Source organism: Suricata suricatta, chromosome 5 (genome assembly GCF_006229205.1).
Source record: "Suricata suricatta isolate VVHF042 chromosome 5, meerkat_22Aug2017_6uvM2_HiC, whole genome shotgun sequence".
In the NCBI taxonomy this organism is placed as follows: Eukaryota; Metazoa; Chordata; class Mammalia; order Carnivora; family Herpestidae; genus Suricata; species Suricata suricatta.
In genome coordinates, this window is record NC_043704.1 from 119,387,075 (window position 1) to 119,393,510 (window position 6,436).

The 6,436-nt window shown below is 45.9% G+C and overlaps 1 long non-coding RNA gene across 1 annotated transcript; it reads left to right on the forward strand.

Annotated features, from left to right (window-relative positions):
• The first annotated feature begins 247 nt into the window (after positions 1-247).
• LOC115291622 lies at positions 248-888 on the forward strand. The gene is made up of 2 exons (XR_003908592.1): positions 248-431; positions 564-888. It is a non-coding gene; the product is annotated as an uncharacterized LOC115291622 (long non-coding RNA).
• Positions 889-6,436: the final 5,548 nt, after the last annotated feature.

The window sequence follows — 6,436 nt, forward strand, 5'->3', positions numbered from 1 at the left end:
CGGCCGCCGGCGGGCGCGGCCGGGGCGGCCCGCGAGGGGGCGGGGCAGAGGTCGCCGAAGGTAGCTGCGTCCCACCCCTCGGCAGCACGCGGACGCGGGCGCCGGGAGTCTCCCGCCCGCAGAGCGTTTGCCCCTCCCCAGGCCCCTGAGGAAGGGGGCGCCAGGATAAAGGAGGCCGCTCAGGGCTGGGCCTGTGATACACGTTTTTGGGGGGTGGGGAGGGGAAGGAAAAGTGGTTGCAGTTTTGGGAGTGGATGGAGAAGGAAAAAGGATTTTAAGAAATCTGGCTGTGGATAGTGGCTTAGGGGCTTGTAAATGGAATGATTTGGGGGAGAGTAAAGGCCCACCCAAAGACTTACACGTTCTAGTCTTGGGAACCAGTAAATTCCCTACCTTAGATGGCAAAAGCGACTTTGCAAATGTGATTAAAGGTACAGACCTTGAAATAGCACTGTTACCTTTGATGGGGGAGGGGGGGGCGGGCAGGAGGAGGTGGTGGTCAAGGAATCTAATCACCTGAGTCTGAGAACTCATGGCCCAGAAAACTTATCCCCTGTGGTCAGAGACATGCAATGAGAAGGACTCCAGTGGCTGTTGCTGGCTTTAAAGATGGAGGAAGGGGACGCGAACCAAAGAATTCCCGCAGCCTCCAGCAGCAGAAAAGCTGTGGAAATGGGTTCTCCCAAATCTCCACAAAGGAACCAAGCCCTGCTGACTCCTTCATGTGAATTCAGTGAGACCCGTGTGGGACTTCTGATCTCCAGAACAGTCAAATAATAAACTACCTATCCATCTCTTAGGATATTAAAGTAGGCTCTTAATGAATGTTTAATGGAAGAATGAATTAAAAAAGGAAGTGGATTAAACTAATTCACAGTAAACTGCAAATGGAAAGTAGTCCTTTCTCCTCCAGGGCTAGTTGTGTTTCTAAGTGAGTACTTTAAAATCAAATGCCTGTAATGGAAGACATTTGTGGCACAAAATGAAGAGAAAGGTATGGAAGGGCAAGGAGGGATCCTGCGTTTGGACAGACATGACTTTCCGATGTGTCCCCATGAGTCCGTGTTCCTGGGTTAATTCTACTTTTGCATCCTCCCTCTTCCCCTCCTCCCTCTCCCCCTCTCCTCCTCCATCAATGGGCCCTAGTCCATTCTTCCTAGGACAGGACTAGAGAGGGACAGTGAAGGAGGACACGCACAGAGTCAGGGGAGAGAGTATACTTGCATGTCACTGACTGAGATTCAAAGCACATGCTTAAGGAGCTGAGAATGATGAGGAAAGCCATGGCCCAGAAGACAGGAACAGAGTAAGGGTCAGAAACTAGATGGATCACCACAAACGTGATGGGGAATCCTTATGCACAGCAGAGAGGTTCCTAAAGGAAATGTAACATTAGGATGAAGTTCAGTTGCAAATGACAGAAACCCATTAACACTGGTTGAAACAATATAGTTCATTCCCTTTTCATGAAGTTCATGGATAAGCCGTCCAGGGCTGCTACAGAAGCTTCAAGAGCATGAGGAATCCAAGCTCCTTTTACTTCATTACTCTGCTATTCTCCTGTGAGCTCCACCACGAGGCCCTAAACGGTTGCTGAGCTCCAGCCATTTGGTCCACGTTTCAGAGAAGTGGACACAAATGCACATTCTCTCCCTATAAGGACACTTCCCAGAAACTGCACGAGACACCTTTGCTTAGGTTCCACTGGCCAGACTTATGGACATGGTCATATCTAGCTGCAACAAAGGATGGAAAACATGGTCTTTATTCCAAGCAGACATGTGTCCAGCTAAAAATGGGAACTTCTGTTCCTGCCAGAAAAAGAGGAAGATGGATACTGGGAGATACCAATCTGGGCCAGCCGCCAGGGTCACGGGGAGAACTGGGGCACTGAGCGAGATAGACACCAGTTTGCAAGTACTACATGCGTTCTTCTACCGTAAGCGTTTGTAAATCAGGGGCAGCCTGGAACTCGTTTCACGGTTGTTATACTTTGAGATGTGACTCACACGGGCGGAATACTGGAGAGGTTAAACATGGATCCTGCAACGCTGGCCAAATTGCCGACAGCCTTCCTACTATCCATTCTCTGCTTCTACCTTGCTGATGTAACTCAGTGTTACAGTGGGTGCCAGCAAACCAGGCTAGGAAAACCACACTCCCCAGTCTTTCTTGCATATGGGATAATCTTGTGATGCAGCGCTGGCGGGTGACAGGAGCGGAAGCTTTTCTTTTTTTTTTTTTTTTAGAAAGCTCTTTAAAAGGAGCCAGGTGGCATGCGATTTTGTCTTTTGTTCTTCTATTTGTTCTGACTTGGAATGCGTTGTTGGAAGGTGAAGTTGCTGTCCGTACTTAATTAATGATTCATCAAATTCAAGTCTGGGTGTCTGAGAAGAGGGATGAAAGGAGTCCGGGTCTCAGCACCATGGAGCAGCCGACCCTGTCTGGGCTGCCCTCTCTGAATTCTCATTACATAAGGAAAAGACTAATTTATTTAGTCTTTATTTAAGGGAAAGCTACTCAGATTTCTGTTGCTTACAGTAGAATACAGATTTATAAAAACAAGAACTTCTGGACATCTTTAGAAAATATGCAGACATTCAATTCCAAAATTTAAAAAGTATGTGGTGAACAGGCTTTACATTTTTATTGGGATTGTTTTTTTTTTTTTTAGAATTTATATTGTTAACTCCTCTCTGAAGCACACAATAAGTGCTGCAAAGAGAACAGGAATTCTGCAGACAAGAAATAAAGACACAGTCTCTTTGGGTTTTTGAGAAGAACACCAGGTTTTGAATTAAAAACGTGACAAGGAGCCCTGCTGGCAGCCAGATGGTGGTTTCCTAAATGCAGCTCAGCCGTGCTCAGACAAGCCCCCCACCCTCCAACAGGTTTAGAACAAGACAGACATTCTCCAGACACGAAAGTGAGGAAATGACCCCCTCTTCTGATAAGTCTGATGAGGTGACTCCTGCTCCTTCACCAATTGCAGGAACACTGGTGCTCACACCTTCCAGATAAGATCAGATGTCCAATTATCAAATTGCTCTGTTCTTTTTTAATGCTTATTTGTTTTTGAGAGATGGAGCATGAGTGGGGAAGGGACAGAAAGAGAGGGAGACACAAAATCTAAGTGGGCTCTGGACTCTGAGAGCTCAGCACAGAGCCCAATGCGGGGCTTGAGCTCATGAACCGTGAGATCATGACTGGAGCCAAAGTGGGACACTTAACCAACCGAGCCACCAGGCACCCCCAAATTGCTCTGTTGTTGGCAGCATGCAATCTAGGGCTGCCCCCCATTTTCCTCGTACCTCCCAGGTGTCACCCTGCACACTGCTGATCCTCTAAGAAGTCCTTCACAACTCCCTCCCGAACTTCTGGGGGCTTGTTCTCCTGAATCAAGCCTATAAACACAATATTTTCTCCCCTGTACTGCATGTGAGCTCCTAGTAATCTTTAGTGAGCAGCCTTTAGCAGAATACCCCAAAGCTAAAGCTTTAAACCGCTCCCATCTCTACTGGTTGAAACAGGTGCAAGGAGCTGCCTGCGGACTGCAGCACCCCAGGAGTTGGAAGTGTTGCTAGTTCATTAACCTTGGCCTCCAATAACTCCCCCTATGTTTGCTTCCTCCAGCACTGACTGGTGGGTTGGGGGAAGGACTGTGGACCCTGGGAGGGCAGCCACCACCTCCCCTCATTCATTATAGTTTCTGTGAAGCTTCCCTCTTCTGCTTGCTCTTTCTGTAGCCATCATTCAGGACTGACTGTGTCCCTGGGGAAAAAAGAGGCAAACTCTTCAGTGAAGAAATAGTGAGGCCCTTGCGTTAGGGAGGGACAGAGTTTCTTCGAAGCCATGCTTAGGGGTAGAAGAGTTTTTTCTGAGGTTGTATTAGCACTAGAGGTAGGAGGTTCAGTAAGAACTGGCCTAGCAACAATTTGCAGGTGTTTCTGGAACATGTTCTAATCAGGAAAAAAAAAATCCCAAATGAAAACCGTGACTAAAAGGGGTGAGGAATGTTTCCCAATGAGAGAGTCTCAGGAGTATGACACTTGAAAATAAGTTTCAGATAGATTTTTCAATGAGGTGAATGGGGTGATGATATGAAACTGAGACTTCAGTGTGGGCTGTCTCCGTGCTTCTCAGCCCTGGATACACATTAGAATCAGCTGAGAGAGTTCAAAGAATGCCTATGCCCAGCGCCCTCCCCCAGGCCATTACATCAGAATCATTGGGCTGGGGTCAGAATAGGTGTTTGCTCCCCAGGTGATCCTACCGGGTGGAAAGGCGCTGGTGTGTGGAAGGGCGCACCAGGACAGACATCAGGAATCAGCTCTCCCCTTTCTCCAGCAAAGTGTTCAACCAACCACTCTAAACTAATCGTCCTCGCTTGCAACATGAGCGAGGTTGATTAATGTTTCTGAAACTAATGTGCACAAAAATGGTATGGGGATCTTGTCAGCATGAGATTCTGGTGCAGTAGGTCTACATTTCTTTCTTTCTTTTTTAACATTTTTATTTATTTTTGAGAGACAAAACATGAGCATGAGAGGAGCAGAGAGAGAGGGAGACACAGAATCTGAAGCAGGCTCCAGGCTCTAAGCTGTCAGCACAGAGCCCGACACGGGGCTTGAACTCACAAACCATGAAATCATGACCTAAGCTTAAATCGGGATGCTTAATTGACTGAGCCACCCAGGCACCCCTGAAATCCTGCATTTCTAAGAAGCTTCTGGATAATGCTGATGTGGCCGGTCCATGGACCACACTTTAAATATCAAGTGGGTTAGTGGTTCTCAAAACGTGGTTCCCAGACCAGCGGCATCAGCATCACCTGAGAAACTGTTAGAAATGCAAAATCTTGGAATCTGTCACAGACCTAATGAATCCGAAAGTCTGGGGTGAGACCCAGCCCTCTGTTTTAACAAGCTCTCTAAGTGATCCTGATGCATGCTCAAGTTTGAGGACCAGTTTCCTGTGAATTCCAAAATTTCTTCTGGCTCTGGGATTCTCTGGTGCCCAGTCTTCTGATTGCAGAAATGGCTGGCAAGTCCTCAATACCCCCAGACTGGAAATCTATCAACACTAGAGATGACCCGGGACTAGGGACGGGGGACCACTGCTACATACCCCTTTCCAGTGGTTCCATCTCTTTGCTTTTTCCACCATTTAAAAGTGCGTAGGAAAAAAAAGTGTATAGAATAGCTATCACAAGAACAGAAAAGAAGTATTAGGAAGCTGTAAAGGAATTGGAACAGTTGCACAGCCATTTTTTTGTGGGAATTCAAAATGGTCCAGCCCCTGTGGAAAACAGAATGGTGGTTACTCACAAATTTAAAAATAGAATTACCATATGATTCAGCAATTTCACTTCTGGTTATACGTGAACACACACACACACAAACTATGTATATATATGTATACACACACACACACACACACACACACACACACACACACACACACACACATATATATATATATAGTTGGGATACAGTGAGTACAAGGAGAGAGGGGCAGAGAGGGAGAGAGAATCAAGCAGGCTCCACGCCCAGCGCAGAGCCCAATCTGGGGCTCAATCTCAGCACTGTGAGATTGATGCTTAACCAACAGCCACCCAGGTGCCCTTTGGGTATATATTAAAAACTATTGAAAATAGGACCTTAAAGAGATTATTTGTATACTTATATTCACAGCATCATTATTCACAGTAGCGAAAAGATGGCAACCCAAGTGTCCACCAAGAGATGAATGGATAGACAAGATACTGTATAGACATACAATGGAATATTATTCACCCTTAAAAAGGAAGGGGATTCTGACACATGCTAGAATATGGATGAACCTTGAGGAAGTTATGCTAAGTGAAGTATGCCAATCACAAAAGTCAAGTACTGGATGATTCCACTTATGTGAAGTACATAGAGCAACCAAATTTATAGAGACAGAAAGTAAAATGGTGGTTGCCAGGTGCTGGTGAGGGGAAACGGAAACTTGCTGTCTAATGTGTACAGAGTTTTAGTTTTGCAAGATGAAGAGTTGAGGAGATGGACCTCTGGATGGTGTTGATGGTTGAACAATAGTGTGAATGTACTTAATGTCACTGAACTGGATTCTTCAAAATTATTAAGATGACAAAGTATATGTTATGTGTGTTTTATCACAGTTTAAGAAACATAGAGACTATTCTTAAGTTCACGGACTATAGAATATGTGGTGGGCCACCTTGACCTGTGGGCCATAGCCCACTGATCCCTGTCCTCTAGGACTGTATCAGCATCCAGTCCACCCTAACTCAGAAATGGCCAAAAATTCCATGTGGCAAGATAACTAATGCAGACCCCAAGGAAGTGGCTAGGTGGATAATCTTTGTATCATAGCGAGTAAAAGAAAAATGTTCTATTTTATCATAAAGTAGAAACAAACTTTGGCAAGTGCT